Source organism: Manis javanica, chromosome 10 (assembly GCF_040802235.1).
Source record: "Manis javanica isolate MJ-LG chromosome 10, MJ_LKY, whole genome shotgun sequence".
Classification (NCBI taxonomy): Eukaryota; Metazoa; Chordata; class Mammalia; order Pholidota; family Manidae; genus Manis; species Manis javanica.
Window position 1 is genome coordinate 86,951,734 of NC_133165.1, and position 27,191 is coordinate 86,978,924.

Sequence of the window (27,191 nt, forward strand, 5' to 3'; positions counted from 1 at the left end):
TGTGTAATGGGGGTAACAGACTGGATCAATGAATTGACTGAAATGTTGCAAATTGAAGTAGGAACACAGAAGTAATCTGATTATATTTCACAATAGCCGATTACACTTCCAGACATTAGGTGATTCTCTCGATTAACTGCAGACATAAGCACAGACAACAGAACACATTGCCTGCCAGCTTGGTGAGGGCACAGCGGCATCATGAATGTAGACCTGAGGCTCCCTGGGGTCAGACAGACCCCAGCTCCACTTCCAGCTCTGTTAGTTATTAGCAGGGTAACCGTGGGCAGGTTACTTACCCTCTCTGGTCCTCAGTTTCCTCATAATAGCACCATCATCATTGGGTTCTTAATTGTCATGATGTAATCAATGGAAAGCGTCCAGCATAATTCCTAACAGAGCTTCCACATGATGTTATTTACTGTAATGGACAGAATAAGCCAGCATTACCTATTTTATCATGTCTCTCACTTTCACTTTACTTCCTTCATTTTCATAATTCCAACTCTTTTTTAAAAAATCTGTGTTATGGAGCACTACAGACTAAAGCCCACACTAACAGTTAAGTGAACAGGTCCATAATGCCTTACCTGCAACTCTAAAATACAGAAAGGCGTAAAAAGTTGGCAGTTTTTTCACAACTTCCTTGAAAGTAAAATCTGAGCTGACCTAAATCATTTGGCACTAAACCCTCACCAGGACTCCTGAGAAAATGTAGTCTTTACTTATTGCATTTGACTGTGACTATTCACAGTCTTGCTGCAGAAATATTAATGTTGCTTATGAAGTATGGCCCCAGATTCTGTTGGGGTGTTGCACAGTATCATGGTGCATGGTCTGTATTGCTTTCCTAAACTCCAGAAACGTCTGAATTCTGGAATACGTCTGGGCACCAGGGTAACAGATAAGACCGTGTGCACCTGCAGACCGTCATGCTCATGGGCAGACACTGTGTCCTGCTTATGGGTTAGGATTGACAAACGTCCTCATTTATGCTCACTGGCTTTGATGGCCCAGATTCCCATTTACAGGAAAGTCAGAAGTCTGACTTCTGAGCAGCCAACTTCCTCCAAACACGAGGGCGGGGGAGAATGCCTTTCTGAAGGAAGGAGGTTTCTTTTAGACATGTCTAATCAGAACTATTATTGTCTTGACAGTGGCTGTTGTTTTCCCAGGAAGTGTTGGACACCAGAGTGGAACCTGATTCTCACCAGCTGCAGGAACCACACCTAGTTTTCCAGTCATGATCCTTGACAACTCGCATCACAACAGGAGTTAAAAAGGCATGGTTGTGTCTCACATTTAACAAGCGTAAAAGCTCACAAGCTCACAAGCTCACCTGGCATTTATAACCAGCATTTACCCATTTGTCTGAATGGGTAATGGATCACCTCAGTGGCATCATAACTGACTGTGGTTATGTTTCATGGGAAGGCAGAGTAGTTCTCTTAGGGGAACTAAGAGCTGTGAATGAGGAGACTGCACCCTTGGGAGGTCTAAAACTTCAAGGTCATGGCCCAGGGTATGGCTGAGGCAGAGAGGCTGGGGGTGGGGGTGGGAGAGTGTGTGAGTGACTGGCAGCTTCCACAGGCACTGTGGTTTTTAGATGATTTCATTGAAATGCTTTCAGGCAAGGGCCTCATCCCAGGTAGCCACAATTCCCACCATCTCCTAGTATTTCTTATTACTTAGGTCTGAGCTAATTGGAGAATTTTAAATACCTATGCCCTTTGCCTGGGCCAATATTTTCTTTGGGGTGGTTGGGGAGGGTAATATGTGCTATAAAGTAATTTATTGAGACAGTTAGAAAGATCTGAATAATATCTGCAGAGTAAATAACACTATTATAATAAAGTTAATTTGCTGATTTTGATCACTGCACTGTGATTATGAAGAGGATAGTCTTATTTTTAAGAAATGTACACTAAAGTATATGAGGGTAAAAAGATAAAGGTAAAACTCCAGACCTACAAAATTAGAATCTCCAGAAGTGAGGTCCAAGATAGGCATTTTTAGGAAATGGTCCAGGGAGTCACAGGCACACTGAAAGTTGAGAACTAACGACCTCTATGTCCCTGCTACTTGAAGTGTATTCTGTTCGCCAGAGCTCTGGCCTTACCTGGGAGGTGATTAGAAATGCAGATCTCTGGCCCCACACAGACTGACTATATCCATACCTGCACTTTTAATATTATCTCCAAGGGGTTCTTTTGCACCTTAGTTTGAGAGGCTCTGCTCTGGATCACCCGTGAACAAATGTAGGTGTAAAGGTGCATGAGACTTATTTACCAAAGAAAGAAAAAGGCTTTTCTTTGCTGTTCTCCCTGGTTGCCTACAAAGGCCAGCAAGAAGGGAGAATGAAAAGAAGGGTGGCCTCAGCACACAAAGCTATCGTTTATAATTACTGCTACTCGCCATTCAGCTTGAATGCAAACTTCCTGCTCACACACAAATGGTACTGAAGTCCATCAGGGCAGGACTCCATGTCCCCCCTTCCAGATCCATTGCCTGGGTGGGACACATTGCCCCCAGACAGACACACCAGATGCTGCCCTAGATCAACACTTAGAGCTGCCACAGCAGTTTGTACCACAGAGCTGGACCCGCAAGCTTAGATAGATAGGCAGTGCCATTCCTGCTTTCAAAGACTGAGCATTTCAGTAAAAGCATCTTAAGAAGTGGAACTAGATTGTCCTATCTCTTACATACACACACACACACACACACACACACACACACACACACACACACACACACAGTCTCTTCTTACCTCAAAGTATGGGTAGCAAAACTGAACTTGCAGTACTGAGGATGAGGCATCTGTAGTCGCCATGAAGCATCCTTTCCCAAAGAGCATCCCCAAGACACTAGCCTAGTAGATGCTCCTGGCAAAAGGGACTCCATAACTAATTAAGTGTTGGAAATGCTTTATTTTCTGCTTCCCTTCTTGGTGAAGATGCACGTTAGCATATTAAATGCTTTGAGAAGTCCAACGTCAAAGGAAAAAAAAAAGTTTGTCTAGCACATTTTCCCAAATATATCCTTAAGGACCCCTTTTTAATCCAGTTCTTTTAATATTTTCTGAAACTAATATTTTAAGGAAAAAACCAAGGAAACAGTGTAGTGGAGAATTTATACACAAAGAAAGAACTCAACTAGTTTCATAAATGGACAGTGAAAAGAAGAAAGAATGGCAGTTGTAAAGCACATCTAAAAACACTGACAGGGCCTCTGGAGGACTTGGGAAATGGACTTCCGTTCCCTGCCAGGAAACCACTTTGGGACAGAGACTCCTTTGGAACCAAACTAAAAAGAAGCAATATTCCTGTGTGCATTAGAGTGGGGCATCAGGATGATTAGGAAGCTACTGGAAGAGTCATCTTTGGTCCTCCCCATTCCTTCAACCCCATATCCATTCTACCTCAAAATCCTACTTCACTCCCTCTAAGAATGGGTGGCAGGCTGGTTGTGGCTGTGTTGTACCCCCGGGCCCAGGACAGTAGCTGGCACATAGTTGTGCCCAGTACATAAATAAGGGGAGAGAGTAAGCCTTGTTGGTTTTAACTGTGTCAGCTCAGTGCCATTCTTCATACCAGCTAAGTCACCTATGGCTTCCATATGAGCACGGGATAGTGGCAGGGGGAGGTATTGAGAGGAAGATAAGGGAATGGTTATTCTGTTTCATGAACTCAACCAGAGCCTTTCGGATTGCATTCCAATGGCATAATGGATGTAACTGATAAGAGGACAGTGTTGTCTTAAAGAGTACAAGGGAACATTTTTGTCTTTGGTGACTCAGATCTATAACCTTCTACTGTCACACATCATGGGTGTTTTGTTTGATATTTGTATTTCAGTCTAATTAAATAACATCAGAAAACAGCACTGCCTGTACAGGAACAGAGCTGGGCACAGGCCAGCTGTCTGCACCGGCGTAGCTCCTCACGCAGTTCTCCCCTCCATGCCTTTGTTCTCAGCTGCTGTGCTGATAAAATGGAGAGAAAGAGAGACTGTGTGGTCTGACTCTGATGGCTCAACTTCTGGCAGCTGCTGGACCTCGCAGCATAATTTCCTCCCTGGTGGGTTATCAGAATCAAATACCCCTAACTAATCAGGATTTCAAAGAATGCAGCTATCTAGTCTAATTTAAGAGGCTTATTCCCAAAGAGCTCTGAATAGGATATTTGGATTCTTGGCCCCCTCAGTTGTTAGTTCAAACAGGCATCAGAGGCAGCTGGAATCTTGAACTTTTTCCGGGAAAGAGAAGAAATTTTAACGTAAAAGAGCCATGAATGGCATCAGACAGTTTTAGCCCCAAAACTAAGAAAGGTACCTAATCTCCCTGGGCTTTTCCTTCCTCATATGTTAAGAAAAGGATCTGACCGGATGACCTCTCCATTTCCTCCAGCTCTCAAATTTCCTGACTATAGTCTCTGAGGCATCTTCTAGATCTAAAACTCTAAGACTGAATAATTCATTTTCCTCTAGGCCACAAGCTTCAAGAACTCTAAGGAGGTCTGTATCTGTTCCCTTGCCTCAATTTGGTGTTGAAAAAGGTGGCAAAGGTTATATTTAGATAAAGTACTTCCAAATTTGCTACTTGGTGAGCTTTAAACTTTTTCTGCCAAGTCTGTAATACAACTCATGCCTCATACCATGGAACATGAAACAAATCTGTTTACAAAAATCCCATGACTCGAAAGAAAGAAAGGAAGGAAGGAAGGAAGAAAGAAAGAAAGAAAGAGAGAGAGAGAGAGAGAGAGAGAGAGAGAGAGAGAGAGAGAAAGAGAGAGAAAGAAAGAAAGAGAGAGAGAAAGAAAGAGAGAAAGAGAGAGAGAGAGAGAGAGAGAGAAAGAGAGAGAGAGAGAGAGAAAGAAAGAAAGAAAGAAAGAGAAAGAAAGAAAGAAAGAAAGAAAGAAAGAAAGAAAGAAAGAAAGAAAGAAAGAAAGAAAGAAAGAAAGAGAAAGAAGGAAGGAAGGAAGGAAGGAAGAAAGAAAGAAAGAAAGAAAGAAAGAAAGAAAGAAAGAAAGAAAGAAAGAAAGAAAGAAAGAAAGAAAGAAAGAAAGAAAGAAAGAAAGAGAAAGGAAGGAAGGAAGGAAGGAAGGAAGGAAGAAAGAAAGAAAGAAAAGAAAGAAAGAAAGAAAGAAGAAAGAAAAACAAAGGAAAAGAAAGAAAAGAAAGAAAAAATCAAAACCATGACTTGGAGGTCTAACTCTAGCTTCATAAATGGAAAATAGATATACTGATATTATTCCCCAAAACAGCATGCCTGGGGAAAAAGTTTCAGGATCAAATGCATTTCCGGAATATTGTACTTGATACCCTCTCATTAATGTATCACCTTGTAAAAGGGCATATTAGATCTTGCCAAGCCCTGCGCTTAAAGAAAGCCTACTGAACTTTGCCTGTCTTCATATTTCTGCACTGATGACTATTGGTTAAGAAAGGTTATCAGGAGTTTACAAAGTCATTAGTAAAGCAGAGCAGAAAGCAGTGTTTAGGTTGTAAAGTCAGAGTGGAGAAATAAAATTTAAAAACAATTTCATTAACAACACTGTCAAAAATAGATTTCTGTGTAAAGCCTCTATACTAAAAACTAGAAAATGTGGATGAGAGAAATTAAGGGAGGCATGTGTCAATGGGGAGGTACCATTATGATGGACTGAAGACATCAATTTACCACAGAGTAATCCACGGATTTGACACAATCTTATTCACAGTTCTGTCAGGTTTTTTTTTTTACAATCTGATTCTAAAATAGAAATGGAAATGCAAAGGATCTAGAACGTTCAGAGTAATCTTGTAAAAGAAGGACTTACCCTACCTGATTTCAGGACTGACTGTATGTAAAGCTATAGCAATCAAGAAAATGTAACACTGGCATGAGAATTAAGAAACAAATTGATGGAACTGAGTAGACAGCTGAGACAGAGATCAAATAAACACTGGGTCTTAGACAAAGGTGCCAAGGCAATCCAAAGGGGGAAGGGAAACTTTGTAACCAAGGGTACTGAAACAACCAGACATCTGTGTGGAAAAAGATGAGCCTCAACCCTCACCTCACTCCAGATGTAAATATTAATTTGAAGTATATCATAAACATGAAAATCAAAACTATAAAGCCTTTAGAAGAACATAAAAGAGAATACTTCCCTGGCTTGGGGGCAGGCAAAGGTTTAATAGAACATGGAAAGCAATAATCATAAAAAAATGATAAATTAGACTTAATCAAAAATGTAAACTTTTGCTTTTCAAAAGACACTTTAAGGAAATGAATAAGGAAGCCACAGACTGGGAGAATATATATTTGCAAAACACATTCCTTAACAAGTGTCAAAGATATATGAAGAATTCCAACAATTTAATAATAAAAAGACAATTCAGTTTTGAAATGGGCCTAAGTGTTTGAGGCAGTACTACTCTTTTTTAAGGAATATTCAGAATCAGACCTGAGGGGGCCTATAGTCTCAGAGTACAACTGGGCAGGGAAGGCAGGCAGTGGATCTAGGTGAAGGAACATGAGAAGAAGCAGATAATTTGTTGTCAAAGTAAGGACATTTAAAAAAAACACTGAACTCTTAAGTTAATGACATACATGTTGACATCTTTAGGGAGATGTATACAGGGTACCTGGAATTTTTTTTGAAACATGACACACAAAAAAAGAAAGATGGATGATTACACACAAGATAAAACAAGCATTGTGCATTATTAACAGTAGAACCCAGGTGGATCACAGGAAAGTTCTTTTAACTTCACTATATGAAATTTTCTATCATAAAAAGTTGAAAAAATGTACAAAAAGTTTGAAAAAGCCTTTCACAAAGCCAGAAAGAACATTAAAAAGTGCTTAACATCATTAGATACCACAGAGATCCAAGTTAAAGCCAGAATGATACCACGGTGCACCCACCTGCATGCTAAAGATGAAACAGACCAACTTTGCAAACTGTCACTGAAGATGCAGCCCAACTAGAACTCTCATGCATTATGGGGAGTGTAAAATGTTAAACAGCTGCTTTAGAAAAGGTCTGCGGATTTTCATAAAACTAAACAACAAACACCTAGCAATTCCTCTCCCATATAGAGAAATAAATACTTGTACAAGAGTATTCATAGCAGCTCTATTCCTAACAGCCCCAAACCAGAGACCGTTGGGTGGCCACTAAAAGGAAAATGGATAAACAAATTGTGAAGTACCATGGACTACTACAAAGCAATAAAAAATGAAGTGCCAATAATGAATCTCAAAAACATTATGCCAAGTGCAAATAGCCTTACACAAAAGAGTACATACTGTATGATTCCATTTACATGAAACGCTAGAAAAGATAACTCTGGGGTGAACAAAAGCACAACCGTGCTTGTCTCTGAGGGGTTGAGGTGAAGACCGGGAAGGGGCATGAAGTTTCTGGGCTGACAGCAGTGTTCTCTATCTTGATTGACAAAGGTTTGGGATGTATACATGTATGCAAATACACATCTAATGGTGTGCTTTTAGATTTTTGCACTTCATTACATGCACACAGTATATATATTTGCCTTAAAAAATGTAAACTGCTACTGAACTTTATGCAATGATGCACATTCTGTAGTGTTTAGAGGTGAAGCGTACTGATGTCCAGTTTTTTTTTTTAAGTACATGGAAAACTTGATGCATTTATAAATGAATACAGGTTGTATACAGAATAAATGAAGTGTAGAAAAATGTCAATTATAGAGTCTGGGTGTTTATTATGAGTATGTAGTGTACAAGTCTCTCATCTTTCAGTATGGTTGAGTTTTTTCAATGTAAGATGTTGGTGAAGAAATCCCAGGACATCATCTGATTTCTGTAATTGGAGAGTAATATGTCATCCTATTTTTGTTAATTTTAAACGTTAAGATTGACATGCACACTTGGAAACAGCTGCTCTGTTCTGCACAGGAAGCAAATGCAACAATTTCTTCTTTCAAAGTTATTATGCTCTACTTATTTTCAATTATGGGGAAAGAGAAATAGAAACATATGGCTCTAATTGCAGAAAAACTATGCCTTCTTGTCATTTCAAGTAGAACATTCAGAGAAGGTTAAATTACAAAACAGTATCTGAAAAACAGAGAACACTATTTTATATAACAAAATGTACTGGAACTGAGAAGATTCACATTATGGAAATCACAAATACAGGTTTAACACCCACGGCAAGACTGTTAACTGTTTTACAGCTTAGCGTGACCTCTAACAACGGTTTACAGCTGGATGAAAGCCATTTCAGGGTGCGGTGCGAGAGGCAGGAGTGCTGGAAGGGGGAGCCGCACAGACAGGGCTGCGGAGGTGGGAACAGGGACAGGGAAAGATGGGGAGAATGTGGGTAAGAAGGTAGGGAGAATAACACACACAACCACAGAGTCCCAAGAGTGAGTAATGTACAGCAAAGAGCTCATGGTTCAGTAAGGCTGGGGTGTGGGGTGCAGAATGGTACAAGAGAAGACTGGACAGCTAGGCAAGATTAGAAACATAAAAGGACAAAAGTCCGAAGAGTCACTCCTCAGTGGGCAGGGTGTCATGCCTAAATATACACAGTAGGAAGACCTCCCATCAGTCATGTGGAGTGGATGAAGATCAGACCCATCAGCAGCCCCTGCAGTTCCCCAGGTTGGCAAAGGTGGAAGAGGAACAAGAGATCAAAAGTCATCTTCCTGTGTGGTTTCTCAGGTCATCCTTACAGTTACTGTGAGATCTATGCTCAACTGGCAGTGCTGACTAAATTTCAGAACAATATATCAGCACTTAAAAATATAAACTTATAAACTGCTAATGCTAGATACATTCCCATCTTAAAGGAAAGATCAGCAATTCTTCATGAGAGCTGCACTTCCAGGAGCCAAGAGAGCATCAAGTCTGACCTTTGTTAGCCTGGGAACAAATGCTACGATCTCAAACCTGAAACTTGAAGACAAAGGAAGACATCATTTGAAATACTATATTTATTTGTCTTCAGCTTTTCTCTTTTCTTCTTTCTCACAGAGTCAACACTACACCACAACTAAAAATGATTTAAGAACAGGAAAAATGCTCATAATCAAGCACCTTTGGAATCCTAAAGATCTGGGTTCAGACAAGCCCCAACCTGTCACTTCCAGCCATGTAACTTCTGGTAAGTTTCCAAGCTTCATTCCTACTAGTTCCGTACTTGTAGAGTGGGAGACAGAACTCTTACCTATCTTGCGAGACTGCGGGGAGGATGAGATGGGGCAATACAGGTACAACACCCTGTGAAGTGCCCACCACATAACCAGCCATCTGTAAGCATGGACACCCACTGTTCTTCCTCAGACCTATGCTTTCTAGTGAAAGCAACTAAGAGAAAGAGGATATAAGTTTGTTTCTTCAAGTGCAATATATATTCACGGTAACTATTTGGAAAAATGGCTTTCACATGTGGCCTTTATCTATCAATAAAGAGCACTACTGAAAAGTCAACACCCTCATTAGGAAGAATATAGCTCAGGCTTAGATCCAGGCCAAATTGATAGACAATGCTAAAATACTGGGAAATGTATTGGTGACAGAAGTCAAGGCTGTAATGACTACTGATTTCCCTATAATTCTTACTTGGGAAGTTGAACCATCTCTTTAAAAAGTCATTTTAAATGTTCTTACCTGACCTGCTTCCAAATGAGTCCCAAGAAAATCTACCCAAAATACAAAAGTATGGAAAAAGTACGTTATGAAATATGTTACCTGTTTCAGTAAAAAAAAAAAAATAATGTGCAGGGAATAATAGTGAAAAAAAGCAGAAAGATGAGAGCAGTGGGGTTGAAGAACAGAAGGCAAAGTAGATTCGGAGTATCCTTCTTACATAGTTCTGACTTCTGGATGATAGTGATTTTTTTTCCCCTTATTTAAAAGATAAAATTAAATCAGTAAAGATGGGGAACAAATAAAAATTGAATACAAAGGGAAACAAATGAACCTAACTCTCCATCTAACTGATAATGTCACGAAAGAAAGAATTAATCCAAGAAACTTCAAGTCAGGATTGCACACCCTCAATGGGATATAGTCTCAGGATTAAACAAACTGCAAACCATCTTGAACTTAAGAGTTTTGTTGTTAATAGTACTGTTGGAGTGTAATCCTGAAATTGCTTTGTATATAGCAGAACTGAGCAAATGAGTGAACATTCTGATGTTTTGGGATTCAGGGCTTTCATTTTGGAAGAAAAAAAACATACAAATAACAAGTGGAGGAAGGAGAGGAAAAAGCCTATGGTGTTAGATTGAAATTAGATTTAAGGATTTTTATTCTTCCACCTGTAGTTTTAATGTAATACACATACATTACATGCACATGCGCTAAGTGTACAATTCGCTGAATGGTCACAAACCTCACACACCCACGCAAGCAGCATCAGGAAAACAAACGTTTCTCCTTTTGCTTCTCCTGTCCCTTCTCCCCCACCAGGGGGGCTACTATCTTAATTTCTACCACTAGAGTAGTCCCACCTGTTTGGGTGCTTTATATAAATGGACTCATGTAGTCCGTAGTCTTCTGTGACAAGCTGCCTTTGCTCAATTTTATTTTTGTGATATTCACGTGTATTCTTACATGTAGCTGCCGTCTGTTGCTTCTGACTGTGTCCCGCTGTGTGACACACCACAATTTATTTAACCATTTTACTGTAGGAGGGCATTTGGGTGGCTGCTGGTCTTCCCCTATTACAAGTAGTGCTGTTCTGAGCATTCCAATAGACTGAACCATATAAAATTGCAGGCAGTGCCTAAAAAATGGCAATTTCATATAATCCAAATTAATACATCATCTCTGATGAACAATTTGCATACATTTCTGTTGAGTAAAACCTATGGGAGGAATTACTGATACTTAGAATTTTGCACAACAGTTTCCTAAAATGATTATACTGGTTTACATGCCCACCAATTGTTCCATATCCTTGGCATACCTGGTGTTTTCTTTTTCATTTTAGCCATTCTAGCGGGCGTGGGACAGTATCTCACCGTGGTTGGCACGTACACTGCTCTAATGACTGATGAACACACACCCAAGTCCGTACATGTGCGCTCCATTTGCATCTCCGCTTCCGTGAAGTGCACATCAAGGCTTTTGTCCACGTATTTAATTAATACTGGCTTGTAGGAGTCTTTTAGTTATTCTGGTGGAGAAACTTTTATGAATACATGTGTTAAGAATGATCTCTTCCCATTGTGTGGGCTGTCTTTTCTCTCTCAATGACCTTCTGGTGCCCAGGAGTTAGTAACCAGAACACAGTGCAATCTACGGGGCTCTTCCTCTGTGGTGACGCTGTCGGCCCGCTCACACCGCGGCTGTACAGAGGTTCTCCTCTAAAACCTTTACTGCTTTTCATAGTTGGATTTTTGTGTGTGTGGTAGGAATTCCAGACAAATTTCTTTCCAGTGGTTATAAAACTAATCCAGAACCATTTATGAAAACGACCATCTTTTCCCCATTGTACACACCTTGTCACCTTTGTAATGAGTTAGGTGACTGAATATACTGTCTCTTTCTGGTTTCTCTAGTCTGTTTCACCGGTCAGAATGTTTATCTGTCTAAACTGCTGTAGTTGTAGTAGGTCCTGATCTCTGGTAAGGTGAATCCTCTGAGCTTGTTTCTCTTCTTCAACACTGCACGGTTATTTCTGGCTGGAATTCTTTAAAACACAAAACAAAACTTTCCAGCTTTGCCTAACTGAAAAGGTCTAGAAACGACACTGAAGCGACAAGCGCGCACCTCGCTCTCAGATCTGGGTTTCTAAAAACTATTCCTCACTAAGAGGAGCCTAGGATCCTTAGGGAAAGGGTCAATTCTAGGACTGGGACAATGAAAAGTATAAGGAGATCCTGAAATATCCCAGCCAGAAGGTAGGCACGTGCCTACCCTGAATGGGCTCTCTCACTGACCAAGTTTGAGACAATCTATGTACCAAAAATAATGACAGTAATGGATAGCACCTTTCCAATTCTAAACAATAAATAATCTATGAGTTCATAGTACTACTTCCCTTAGAAAAGAAGCTCTTTCTTTTCAGAAGAATACCCACTAATAGAGAAGGAATATCAGAATTAGGAAATCATTAATTTCAAGTATCTTTATAATAATTTATTTAGGCAAGAATCATCATTAAACCATGGGTGAAAGATGGTTGGGAAACAGTCTCAAAGTACTATCCCACACATTACTTTGTAATTAACTGTTAATTACAAGGAGCAAAGGGCACATTTACGTAGGAGAAACAGGAGGTGAGGGGGTGGGGTACACGACCTTAACTAAGTGATCAAGCCAAGTGTCACCAATAATGGAACAAACTGTGGTGCATTTCCTAATGAGGACATTGTGTCCACTGAGGACACAATGTCAACCTATGTAATATTCCCAGTGAAATGTTTAACCTAAACTGGTAACAATGACCCAACCAGACAATTCCAAATTGAGGGTCACTTTGCAAAAGAGCTGGCCTGGACTTTTCAAAAATGACAAGTCATGAAAAATATAAACAAAAAAAAAATGGATGTGAATGTAAAATGGTGCAGCCACTCTGGGAGATGGTTTGGCAGTTTCTTATAAAATTAAACACAGTCTTACCATATAATCTGGCAATCAAGCTCCTCACTGTTTCCCCAGAGCTGAAAACTTACGTCTACACAAAAACATGCACACAAGTCTTTATGGCCACTTTCTCCCTAACTGCCAAAATTTAGAAGCAACTGAGATGTCCTTCAGCAGGGGAATGAATGAACTGTGTACATTCAGACAACAGAATATTATTCAGTGCTAAAAAGAAATGAGCTAAGCTATCATTTCCATGAAAATGCATGGAAAAATCTTAAATACACATTTCTAAGTAAAAGAAAGCCAATCTGAAAAGGCTACATATTGTGATTCAAATCATACAGCATTCTGGAAAAGGCAAAACTATGGTGACAAAAGAATCACTAGCGGTTGCTGGGCTGGGAGAGGGCATCAAAGAGAGGAGAGATGAACATGCTGAGCACAGAGGGTTTTCAGGGCAGTGAAAATACTCTGCGTATTATAATGATGGCATATGTCATTATAGATATGCCCAAGCCCACAGAATGTACACCACAAGAGTGAACCCCAAAGTGAATTACCGACTTTGGGTGATTCTGATACGTCAGTGCAGGTGCGTCCTTGGTTAACAGGCTATCACTCTGCTGAGTGATGTTGATAATGGGGAAGGCAGGGTATGTGGGAGATCTCTCTGTAACTTCCTTTCAATTTGATTGTAAACCTAAAACCGCTCTGAGAAAATAAAGCCTTAAAAAAGGTACAGAACAGTTCTAGATTAGAGGAGATTAAGGGATATGTCAAATCCAATAAATGGTACTTGATTAGATTCTGGTACAAGGAAGGATATTACTAGGAAAAAGGAAAATATAAATATGGGCTCTATATTAAATAAGCTACTGCATCAATGCTAATTTTTTTGAGGGAAATAAGTATATTGTGCTATATAGGAGAATGTTTTTATTCTCAGAATATGCATGCCTGATATTTCTAGGCATGCCTGGAACTTACTCATAAATGGTTCTTAAATAAAAGTTAATAAAGTGCTCTAAGTTCAGGAGTTGAGAAGAACATGTAAAAAATGTCACCCTTCTGTAAGAAATTAGAAGAGGAACATGTCCATTTATATTTTTCCACACAAAAGATTGATACATAGAATGAATAAAAGTAGATTTTTACTTTAGTCTTTAAATGTCAAATACCTTATTGTGAAATAAATTGCCATTAACAGGATGATCTATTATTGGGCTCTCAATTTTACTGGCAAATCTGAAGGTATATTTTCTTAAAAGGTTGAAAAGAACAAAATGATTATCGGACCTCTTCCACTAGAGGAATTAAAAAAGTTCCTTAATTCATTTAGCTGAGTGCTTTCAGAAGTAGTAGGCTAGGACAGACACAAAACTGACTGAAGTTCTCTGCTCTAAACGACAACGAAGGTGCTCGCTTGTGAAGTCACTCTTCCTTGCCTGTCAGCGTCTGGGAAGAGTGTAAAAGAAATTAGGACACGAGAAGAGAACACTGAACGTGTCTGAGATGTTTCTTCACTTGTGTTAGTGCCCACATGAATAAGCTTCATCTAGTACCCATTACACATATTGGTTAAACTTAAACAGGAGGCAACTTGACAGATTCAACAAAGCTGAAAGTGACAGTAGAATTAATCTTCAATAGGTTTTGAAGTAAAACTAATCTGCTCAAGTAAACTTTTAACATTTTTAATTTTAGCTTTATATGTGGTTATGTTTATACCTTTTAAAACTGTTTTCTTGATACACAAGTTAAAAGCAAGAGTCTATCTTAAAAATACCTTTAACTATCTTTGTTCCAAATAAAACTTATCTTTCCTATTGTAATAGTACTCTTCATAACCTTAGGGTAGCCTTAGAGCCAACTGTATCTTTAGAAATTGATTCCTTTTTAGCTGCTTGTCCTTGCATTATCTAATCTCTTTGACCCTCAGTTTATAAGTCTTATAAAATGGAAACAACTAAAACCTACCTCATTAGGTAAAATACCTTTACCTATTCAGGGAAGAAAATCCCTCTCTGCCAGCAGAATGTAGTACTTTAACTTGGCTATTGGCCAAGTTGGACCAAGGCTTACTGTGTGGGCAGGGTAGGAGAGTAGTAATATGCAGAAACACATGGAAAAATCCAACACAGCGTACTGTTTGTAGGTGGGTTTTTAAAAGTATGTACTGATTGGTTATATCATAGACGGAAATGAGAATAAAAGTGGTTTATTTTTGTGAGAAGACACAGGGTAACTAGGAAGGTCAGAATGTGTTAGGTATTTAATTACATGATTGTATTTCCTTTACAGGGAACTTTATAAAACCTATACCTTAAAAATAGCTTAAAAATAAAAATTCTATTGGAAAAGATTCTGCATTAGCGTATTTAAACCAGTTAACACATTAATTCAAACAGGATGTTTTCAAACATTTGGGCCAAAAATAAGAAACTGTATATATAGAGACTTACTTGACAAAAAAACCAATAGCTGAAGTGCATGGTATCAGAAATATACTGATGATTTCAATTTTTTTTTGAAGTTAGAGGAGGACTTTAGCTATTATTTTTTGTTTTTGTTTTTAATTTTTTATTAAGGTATGATTTATATACACTTTTATGAAGGTTTCACATGAAAAAACAAGGTGGTTACTACATTTACCCATATTATCAAGTCCCCACCCATACCCCAAAGCAGTCACTGTCCATCAGTGCAGCAAGTTGCCAGAGATCCTCTTTGTCCCTTCTCTGTGATACACTGTTCTCCCCGTGATCCCCCACACCATGTGTACTAAACATAATACCCCTCAGTCCCCTTCGCCCTCCCACACGCCTCCCCTTTGGTAATCACTAGTTCATTCTTGGAGTCTGTGAGTCTACTGCATTTTTTTCCTTCAGTTTTGCTTCATTGTTATACTACACAAATGAGGGAAATCATTTGGTATTTGTCTTTCTCTGCCTGGCTTATTTCACTGAGCATAATGTCCTCCAGCTCCATCCATGTTGTTGCAAATGGTAGGATTTGTTTCTTTCTTATGGCTGAAGAGTATTCCATTGTATATATGTACCACATCTTCTTTATCCATTCATCTACAGATGGACATTTAGGTTGCTTCCATATCTTGGCTATTGTTAAAAGTGCTGCGATAAACATAGGGGTGCATAATGTCTTTTTGAATCTGAGAAGTTATATTATTTGGGTATATTCCAAGGAGTGGGATTCCGGGGTCAAATGGCATTTCTATATATAGTTTTTGAGGAACCTCCATACTGTGTTCCACAATGGTTGAACTAGCTTACATTCCCACCAGCAGTGTAGGAGGGTTCCCCTTTCTCCACATCCTCGCCAGCATTTGTTGTTCTTAGTCTTTTTGGTGCTGGCCATCCTTACTGGTGTGAGGTGGTATCTCATTGTGGTTTAAATTTGGATTTCCCTGATGATTAGTGATATGGAGCATCTTCTCAAGTGTCTGTTGGCCATCTGCATTTCTTCTTTGGGGAATTGTCTCTTCATATCCTCTGCCCATTTGTTAATCAGTTTATTTGCTTTTTGGGTGTTGAGGTGTGTAACTTCTTTATATATTTTGGATGTTAACCCCTTGTCAGATATGTCATTTACAAATATATTCTCCCATACTGTAGGATGCCTTTTTGTTTTGTTGGTGATGTCATTTGCCATACAAAACCTTTTTAGTTTGACATAATCCCATGAGTTCATTTTTGCTTTTGTTTCCCGTTCTCGAGGGGATGGGTTCAGGAAGAAGTTGCTCATGCTTATATTCAGGAGATGTTTGCCTATGTTGTCTTCTAAGAGTTTTATGGTTTCATGACTTACATTCAAGTCTTTAATCCATTTCTAGTTTACTTTTGTGTATGGTGTTAAACAATAATCCAGTTTCATTCTCTTGCATGTAGCTGTCCAGTTTTGCCAACACAAGCTGTTGAAGAGGCTGTCATTTCTCATTGTACATCCATGCCTCCTTTATCATATATTAATTGACCATATATGCTTGGACTTATATCTAGGCTCTCTAGTCTGTTCCATTGGTCTATGGTTCTGTTCTTGTGCCAGTACCAAATTGTCTTAATTACTGTGGCTTTGTAGTAGAACTTGAAGTTGGGGAGCATAATTCCCCCTGCTTGATTCTTCCTTCTCAGGATTGCTCTGGCTATTCGAGGTCTTTTGTGGTTCCATATGAATTTAGGATGATTTTCTCTATTTCTTTGAAGAATGCTGTTGGTATTTTGATAGGAATTGCATTGAATCTATAGATTGGTTCAGCCAGGATGGCCATTTTGACAATATTAATTCTTCCTGTCCATGAGCATGGGATGTGTTTCCATTTATTGGTATCTTCTTTAATTTCTCTCATAAGTGTCTTGTAGTTTTCAGAGTATAGGACTTTCACTTCCTTGGTTAGGTTTATTCCTAGGTATTTTATTCTTTTTGATGCAATTGTGAATGGAATTGTTTTCCTGATTTCTCTCTCTGCTAGTTCATTGTTAGTGTATAGGAATGCCACAGATTTCTGTGCATTAATTTTGTATCCTGCAACTTTGCTGAATTCAGATATTAGGTCTAGTAGTTTTGGAGTGGATTCTTTAGGGTATTTTATGTACAATATCATGTCATCTGCAAACAGGGACAGTTTAACTTCTTCCTTGACAATCTGGTTGCCTTGTATTTCTTTGTGTTGTCTTATTGCTGTGGCTAGGACCTCCAGTACTATGTTGAATAGAAGTGGGGAGAGTGGGCATCCTTGTCTTGTTCCCGAGCTTAAAGGAAAAGCTTTCAGCTTCTTGCTGTTAAGTATAATGTTGGCTGTGGGTTTGTCATATATGGCCTGTGTTATGTTGAGCTGCTTGCCCTCTATACCCATTTTATTGAGAGTTTTTATCATGAATGGATGTTGAATTTTGTCAAATGCTTTTTCAGCATCTATGGAGATGATCATGTAGTTTTTGTCCTTCTTTTTATTGATGTGGTGAATGATGTTGATGGATTTTCAGATGTTGTATCATCCTTGCATCTGTGGAATAAATCCTATTTGATCGTGATGGATGATCTTTTTGATGTATTTTTGCATTTGGTTTGCTAATATTTTTTTGAGTATTTTTGCATCTATGTTCATCAGGGATATTGGTCTATAATTTCTTTTATTGCAGTGTCTTTGCCTGGTTTTGGCATTAGAGTGATGCTAGCCTCATAGAATGAGTTAGGAAGTATTCCCTCCTCTTCTATTTTTGGAAACTTCAAGGAGAATGGGTATTAGGTCTTTACTAAATGTTTGATAAAATTCATCAGTGAAGCCATCTGGTCCAGGGGTTTTGTTCTTAGGTAGGTTTTTGATTACCAGTTCAATTTCATTGCTGGTAATTGGTCTGTTCAGATTTTCTGTTTCTTCCTTGGTCAGCCTTGGAAGGTTGTATTTTTCTAGAAAGTTGTCCATTTCTTCTAGGTTATCCAGTTTGTTAGCACATAATTTTTCATAGTATTCTCTAATAATTCTTTGTATTTCTATGGTGTCCATAGTGATTTTTCCTTTCTTATTTCTGATTCTGTTTATGTGTGTATACTCTCTTTTTTCCTTGATAAGTCTGATTAGGAGTTAATCTATTTTGTTTATTTTCTCGAAGAACCAGCTCTTGCTTTCATTGATTCTTTCTTTTGTTTTATTCTTCTCAATTTTACTTATTTCTGCTCTAATCTTTATTATGTCCCTCCATCTACTGACTTTGGGCCTCATTTGTTGTTCTTTTTCTAGTTTCATTAATTGTGAGTTTAGAGTGCTTGTATGGGATTGTTATTCTTTCTGGAGTTAGGCCTGTATTGCAATATACCTTCCTCTTAGCACAGCCTTGGCTGTGTTCCACGGATTTTGGGGTGTTGAATTATTGTTGTCATTTGTCTCCATATATTGCTTGATCTCTGTTTTTATTTGGCCATTGATCCATTGGTTATTTAGGAGCATGTTGTGAAGCCTCCATGTGTTTGTGGGATTTTTCATTTTCTTTGCATAATTTATTTCTAGTTTCATAGCTTTGTGATCTGAGAAACTGGTTGGTACAATTTCAATATTTTTGAATTTACTGAGGCTCTTTTTGTGGCCTAGTATATGATCTATTCTTGAAAATGTTCCATGTGCACTTGAGAAGAATGTGTATTCTGTTGCTTTTGGGTGTAGAGTTCTGTAGCTGTCTGTTAGGTCCATCTGTTCTATTGTGTTGTTCAGTGCCTCTGTCTCCTTACTTATCTTCTGTCTGGTTAATCTGTCCTGCAGAGTGAGTGGAGTGTTGAAATCTCCTAGAATGAATGCATTCAATTCTATTTCCCCTTTTAATTCTGTTAGTATTACTTTAACATATGTGGATTCTCCTGTGTTGGAAGCATAGATATTTATAATGGTTATATCTTCTTGTTGGATTGACTCCTTTATCATTATGTAATGTCCTTCTTTGTCTCTCGTGACTTTCTTTGTTTTGAAGTCTATTTTGTCTGATACAAGTACTGCAACTCCTGCTTTTTCTCTCTGTTAGTTGCATGAAATGTCTTTTTCCATCCCTTTACTTTTAGTCAGTGTATGTCTTTGGGTTTAAAGTGAGTCTCTTGTAGGCAGCATAGTAATCTTGGTTCCAGGCCCTTCTGCTTCATTGCATTAAATACATCATGCCACTCCCTTCTGGCCTGTAAGGTTTCTGCTGAGAAGTCTGATGACAGCCTGATGGGCTTTCCTTTGTATGTGATCTTATTTCTCTCTCTGGCTGCTTTTAATAGTCTGTCCTTATCCTTGATCTTTGCCAATTTTTTACTATATGTCTTGGTGTTGTCTTCCTTGGGTCCCTTCTGTTGGGAGATCTGTGGATCTCCATGGCCTGAGAGACTATCTCCTTCCCAAGATTGGGAAAGTTTTCAGCAACTACCTCCTCAAAGACACTTTGTAACCCTTTGTCTCTCTCTCCTTCTGGTATCCCTATAATGCAAATATTGTTCCATTTGGACTTATCACACAGTTCTCTCAATATTCTTTCATTCTTAGATATCCTTTTTTCTCTCTGTGCTTCAGCTTCTTTGTATTCCTCTTCTCTAGTTTTTATTTCATTTATCGTCCCCTCCACCATATCCAACCTGCTTTTAACACCTCCCATTGTGCTCTTCAACAATTGGATCTCCAACCAGAATTCATTCCTGAATTCTTGGATATCTTTCCGTACCTCCATTAGCATGTTGATGATTTTTATTTTGAACTCCCTTTCAGGAAGAGTCATAAGGTCCATGTCATTTAAATCTTTCTCCAGAGTTATATTAATTTTACTCTGGACCAGGTTCCTTTGGTGTTTCATATTTGTGTATGGCACCCTCTAGTGTCCAGAAGTTATACTCTGGAGCTTCTCAGCCCTTGAAGCAATATTGGGGGTTGCAGGGGAGCGGTATTGGTGCCTGGGGGGAGGAAAGAGCTGTTTCCCACTTCCCGGCTGCTGTGCCTGTCTCCATTGCCTGAACCAGTGGGCCAAGCACACAGGTATAAGCTTTTGTCCCAGAGCAGCCGGATATGGATCCCTGCTTTCCAAGGTGGCTGGAATCTCAGTCTCTCCAGGAATTCTGCCTGTATTAGTTTTCCAACCCCGTAATCACACAAGTATCATGAATGCACCATGAAATGTAGGTTTGTGCTCCCAGAGCAGATCTCCAGAGCTAGGTATTCAGCAGTCCCAGGCCTTCCACTGCCTCCCAGTTCTGTTTCTCTTACTCCCACCAGTGAGCTGTGGTGGGGGAAGGGCTTGGGTCCTGCCAGGCCACAGCTTTGGTACATTACCCTGTTCCATGTGGTCTGCTCTTTTCTCCATGTGTATGCAGTCTGGCACTGTTCTCTTCCCTGTTGCTTTTTCAGGATTAATTGTACCAACTATATTTTCTAATTGTATATGGTTTTAGGAGGAAACCTCTGTCTGTCCTCTCACGCTGCCATTTTTAATCCAAATCGATGATTCCAATATTTAAAAACATAATTAGTCGTTTTACTTTTCATATTCAAGAGTGTCTTATTTATTTTGTTTCCATCCATTATTACCAACAGGTCACCCAGACCAACTAAGAGTGAGAACCAGCCCTGACAGCTCTGTACCTGAGCTGCACACCTGCCCCAGGCTGCTGTTCTGGGTCTCTGCAGCCACTTTCGACACATAAGCCTCATTTGCCCCACCTACTACTAGTGACTCCCATCTATATTCTTGTCTCCTAACCCATCGGGCTTCTCAGTGACTAGGAGACAGTCACCCAAGGGCACAGGTGGGCAACAAGGGTGACCATGTGAACCGAGGTGGTCCTTCAACCACTGGGCCCAGGGGTAAAGGAGGAAGTAGGGTCCAGGGGAGCCAGACCACAGATGCTGTGATCAGACTGCATATCTACAACTCCCAAGTGACCTCAGTCTGTACTAATCTACTCCATTTATATTCTACTGTTTATACCACTCAGAACTCTTTATTGATGTAAATTCTCCTTTAAAGATCTGTTCCTCAACAAGGGATGAGAAACTGTGATGTGCTGTGAAGATTCAACCTGACACTTACTTTGTTCTAAGTAGAATCTCCTGATAACAGGACAGAACCATGGGTTACCAAATCACTCTGAGAATCCCATTCTGTAACATAACATTATTATTATTATTAGGTATCATTAATCTACAATTACATGAGGAACATTATGTTTACTAGACTCCCCCATCACCAAGTCCCCCCCAAAAAACCCATTACAGTCACTGTCCATCAGTGTAGTAAGATGCTGTAGAATCACTACTTGTCTTCTCTGTGTTGCACAGGCCTCCCCATGACCCCCACACACAATATACATGCTAATCATAATGCCCCCTTTCTTCCCCACCCCCTTATTCCTCCCTGCCCACCCATCCTCCCCAGTCCCTTTCCCTTTGGTAACTGTTAGTCCATTCTTGGGTTCTCTGATTCTGCTGCTGTTTTGTTCCTTCAGTTTTTCTTTGTTCTTATACTCCACATATGAGTGAAATCATTTGGTACTTGTCTTTCTCCGCCTAGCTTATTTCACTGAGCATAATACCCTCTAGCTCCATCCATGTTGTTGCAAATGGTAGGATTTATTTTATTCTTACAGCTGAATAATATTGCATTGCGTATGTGTACCACATCTTCTTTATCCATTCATCTACTGATGGACATTTAGGTTGCTTCCATTTCTTGGCTATTGTAAGTAGTGCTGCAATAAACAGGGGTGCATCTGTCTTTTTCAAACTGGGCTGCTGCATTCTTACGGTAAATTCCTAGGAGTGGAATTCCTGGGTCAAATGGTATTTCTATTTGAGCTTTTTGAGGAACCTCCATACTGCTTTCCACAATGGTTGAACAAATTTACATTCCCACCAGCAGTGTAGGAGGGTTCCCCTTTCTCCACAACTTCACCAACATTTGTTGCTGTTTGTCTTTTGGATGGTGGCCATCCTAACTGGTGTGAGGTGATATCTCATTGTGGTTCTAATTTGCATTTCTCTGATAATTAGCGATGTGGAGCATCTTTTCATGTGCCTGTTGGCCATCTGAATTTCTTCTTTGGAGAATTGTCTGTTCAGCTCCTCTGCCCATTTTTTAATTGGATTATTTGCTTTTTGTTGGTTGAGGTGCGTGAGCTCTTTATATATTTTGGATGTCAGCCCTTTATCAGATTTGTCATTTATGAATATATTCTCCCATAGTGTAGGATGCCTTTTTGTTCTGTTGGTGGTGTCCTTTGCTGTACAGAAGCTTTTCAGCTTAACATAGTCCCACTTGTTCATTTTTGCTTTTGTTTCCCTCGTCCAGGGAGATATGCTCATGAAGAAGTCACTCACGTTTATGTCCAAGAGATTTTTGCCTATGCTTTTTTCTAAGAGTTTTATGGTTTCATGACTTACATTCAGGTCTTTGATCAATTTCTAATTTAATTTTGTGTATGGGGTTAGACAATGATTCAGTTTCATTCTCTTACATGTAGCTGTCCAGTTTTGCCAACACCAGGTGTTGAAGAGACTTTCATTTCCCCATTTTATGTCTATGTGGCATTATTTTTAGAAGTTTTTTTTCCTTCATTGAGATAAAAGCATTACATGCTCAATATGAAAATGCAGGTGAGGGTAGTGTATATGTACATAAATTGACAATTACTTCAGGGCATTTTTTTCTCTGTGCATAGGTTTTCATTTTTGGAGTTGGAGGAGATGTTGATGGGAGGATGGTTATGATTCATTATGAATCCACAATTTATTCCATGTTTTTCCACTTAATATAACCTAAAAATGCTTGACAAGAAAATTCCCATTAATTCAAGTGTGAGAAGAAAAATACAATCTTTAGTTATCTCTTTTACAGGCTGAATCTTACCCAGATGAATCAAATTCAAATGCAGAGGCAAGGAGAATTTTTCTTAATCTTAGTATTTCCACACAGAGAAAATAATACACAATCATTTCTTTATTAATGAATAATGGATTCTGCCAACCAGCGAAACCTTTCTCCTTGAGGGTCTCCTCCCCCCACAAATGATGACTTCCTGAACCAACTAAATAATGATGCCACTGGCTCCAAAGGATCCAAAAGGTCCTAACATAGAATCTTTTATGACAATCTTGCCTACTGTTCTGTGGCAATAGGAAAAGCTGGAAAGCTACCTGCCTCAGGAACCAACCATAACCACCAGCCTCAGTTTTTGCTTTCAACAATCTGGTTTCATTCATTCACTGATCAGAAAGCTGGGAGCAACCTGCTGTGCTCAGTAAGATCCGAGTGCATAAAATGGCACTGCTGCTGTACTCTAGTGGGAAAGCAAAGTTACATGTATTTGGAGAGGAAACTTGTTTCGGTAGAAAAGCACAGGCTTTGCGTTACAATCCCAAATCCAGACTCTGCTTTTCAGTTATGATGGAATAAGAAACTGCACTTAACCATAAGTTACTAGTACATATGAAACTAGAAAACTGGAAATAAGAAACTAGACAACTGGAGAAAACCCACAAAGCAATTGGGAAACAGGCACTGCATGGTGTGACTCCTAAAAGGAGGGAAACAAATGAGATGAACCTTGCAGCTACTCTAGTGTTCGGCTTGGAGGCAATTCCCAGTCTGGGAGTACAAGGAGGGATAACTCAAACAGCCCTACTCAGGCATGAGGTCCTGGGGAGGCTAAGGCAGCAGAGAGTTGTGCAGATTTCTGAAAAGGAGGGACCTATACTGAAAAAGAGCTCCAGAAATCTGCATCAGGGTTTTTCTGAGCTTCTGCTGAATACTAAGCTGCATGTGCACAGAGTGAAATTTCACAAGGCTGGGCAAGAAATGACCAGGAGTGTAAGCTAATGATTCCCAAAGTACACACAAAGTTGGAGAATGTTCAGGCTCCAAGCAACCTGATGAAAAGCCCTTCCCAGGGCATTTACTGGGGCATTTGGCAGATTCCAGAAGGAGTCAAACCTTTTGGTTAAGGAACCATCCCTAGTGTGAATACTACCCTAGATCTTTCCCAATAAAACTTTAAAAAGGCCTTGAGGTGATACTGCAGTCCAACACACTTACCAAACCAAAGCCAACACACTTTGAAGACAACAAAAAACCCAGTCACTCAGCAAGGGAACACTCACCATGTTACATCCAATAAAAAATTACTAGACTATTTGCTATAGGAAGGAAAAGGTCTCTTTAATCGGAGAAAAATTTGTTATTGAAAACAGACCGAGAAATGACAAGAAAACAAAATAGAACTATTAACAGCTATTGTAAATATGTACAAATATTGTAACTACACACAAAAATGAGAAATATATATGACATAATGTAATAATGAACAATACAAAAAAACCAAAATGGAACTGAGATAAAAATATAAAATATAATTATATATAATATGTAGTAGCATATTAAACCTGCATTAGAAAAGATCAGTGAACTCTTGAAAAAAAAAGTATAGCTAAAATAATGTATAGTATAGTAAAAATATATAGTAAAAATATATTTTTTTTTGTAGGTATATATATTATATACCGTATTCTTACAATGAAGTAAGCTAAAGAAAATGTTTTTTCAAAATGTCGCAAATCTCCAAAATTTTTTTCAATCTATTTATTGACCAGCAATCTGTGTATATAGTAAAAATAATGAAATGAAATACTAAAAAAACATTTTTTTAAAGGTAAGAAAAGAAGAATAAAGGAACAGAGCACAGATTGAACAAACATAACATACAAAATGATGGCTTTAAACTCATTTGTGGTAGGGAGCCTCTAAGACAGCCCCCAGTAATCCCTGACTTCTGGTGTTTATGGCCGTGTATAATCCACTTCCCTTGAGTAATTTGCTTCCAAACCAACAGAATAGGACAACGATGAGGAAATGCTGCAAAAAATGATCACTCTATCTTTCTAGCAGATTGCTCTCTGAGTGGCTTTGGTAAAGTCAGATGCGATGTTGGAAAGGCCCGTGTGGTAAGGAACTGAGAAGGTGCCCTGCAGCCAATAGCCAGCAAGGAACTGAGACTCTCAGTCCACCAGCCCCCAAGGAACTGAATTCTGCCAAGAACAATGTAACTAAGGTTAGAGGCAGATCTTTCCTCAACTGAACCTTCAGATGAAATATCAGCCTTGGCTGACACCCAGTTGCAGGCTTGTGAGATACTCTGAGGAAGGGGTAACTAGCTAAGCTGTGCCTGAATTCCTGGCCTGCAGAAATTGTGAGATGATAAATATGTCTTGTGTTAAGGTGCTAAGGTCTGAAGTTGTTTTTTATGCAGCCAACAGATAACTAATACACCAGACATACCAATAATTACCAAAAGACATCTACACATGGCAATTGAAAGACTGTCAGACTAGATTAAAAAGAAAGATCCTCTCTATGCTATCTACAAGAAATATACTTTAAATATAAATGTACAGATGGGTTAAAGGTAGAAGTTGGGAGAAGTTATATTATGCAATGCTAAACACAAGAATCTTGGAGGGACTGTTTAATATCATACAAAGTAGACCTTAGGAGAAGGATTATTACCAAGAAAGGAAGGACATTTCATAATGTAAAGGGATTAATCCACCAATAACACAGAACAGAGCCTCAAAATACATGAAGAAAAAATAGTGCTGAGAGGGGAAATAAACAAATCCACCATAGTAGTTGGGGTTCTCAACATACCTCTGAGCAACTGCTGGAATGAGTAAAAAGAAAGCCAGTAAGAATATCTAAGACCTCAACAACCTTATAAAACTACTGGACCCAACTGACATTGATGTAACATTCCACCCTCAAGGGTACATGAGTCACTCATGGTCATTTAAGAAATGAATACATTTATTTTAATGAGAGAGTATATTTTTAAATAGCTTCAGTGTAACAGATGAAGAAAACAAACACCAAAGTACTAAGACCACTGGACTCTGAAATTCACAGTTTAGGACTAATTCTTGGATTTTTTTAAGTTTCATTTTTTCAAACCTAATGACCTGATTGGTGTAAGTTTAAATTCCTTTTTTCTGAAAAGTCCTCCAAATTGTATTTGGGTGTCCAAATAAAAGCTTCAGATTTTTAAAGATGTAAACATTTTGCTTCTGTGGAGGGTTCAGAAAGCATTCAACAATCAAATAGCTACTCTACTTCTATGTGCAAATAAACACACACACACACAGTTATGCAACCACAGCTTTCACTAGTTTATCAGCAAGTTATTTAAACAAAACCCATTTCTTTGAAAAATGAAGGGACTAACAGAAATAGTGAGAGACAGAAAAATCTATTGTTAGAAAAACACATTAGAAATGTAGTACTTTCTCTTACTAAGAGCATGTCTAGTTAAATATCACTTTGTTATTCTTGAGAAAAACAGTAACATATTTATACATTTCTTTTTTGTCATATATGTTTTATACATTAATCAAAAGCTACACAATTCTTTAGTACATTCAGTAATTATCTGTCACCAATTACTGAGCAACTTATTACAGCTGACCCTTGAACACCCCCCACCCCACCGCTGTCAAAAAATCCACATGTAACATTTGTTGCCCAAAACTTAACTACTGATAGCCTACTCTTGACTGGAAGCCTTACCAATAACATAAACAGTTGATTAACACATATCTTGTAGGTATATATATTATATACCGTATTCTTACAATGAAGTAAGCTAAAGAAAATGTGTTTTCAAAATGTCGCAAATCTCCAAAATTTTTTTCAATCTATTTATTGACCAGCAATCTGTGTGTTCGTGGACCCATGAAGTTCAAACCAGTGTCGCTCAAAGGCCAACTGTGTTTCACTTTCGTTTCCATTTTATTTTACTAAGGAGACCTATAAAGTATCCTCAGTTTCTGACAGGCTACTAGAATATGATAAAATGAGTTATATTTTTACTACTAATTTTAAGAGACTTGGTTGAGACCATGTATCAGTTTACTTCTTGTGTCCCATTTTTGAATGTGTTCAAGATAAATAATCCTACAAGAGAATGAGATACCAAATCATAAGAAATTTTTGATTGCGTGGGATTGTTTTAATAGTTAAAACTCTGTACATTCATCGAAAGGATTAACTCACTGAAAAGAAATACAGAAGGAAACACCACACGAAACCTCCCGACAAACCTG

General features: G+C 38.7%; 1 long non-coding RNA gene across 2 annotated transcripts in view; it reads left to right on the forward strand.

The window, feature by feature from the left end:
* The window catches only part of LOC108406159 (uncharacterized), a 60,320-nt gene that overhangs the window by 21,073 nt on the left and 12,056 nt on the right, over positions 1-27,191 (forward strand). Inside the window, exon 8 of one of the 2 annotated variants that reach the window (XR_012121501.1) lies at positions 1,158-9,140. This is a non-coding gene — a long non-coding RNA (uncharacterized lncRNA). Of the gene's footprint in view, positions 1-1,157; positions 9,141-27,191 lie in introns of those variants that run through there. The other variant, XR_012121504.1, reaches the window with a different exon arrangement.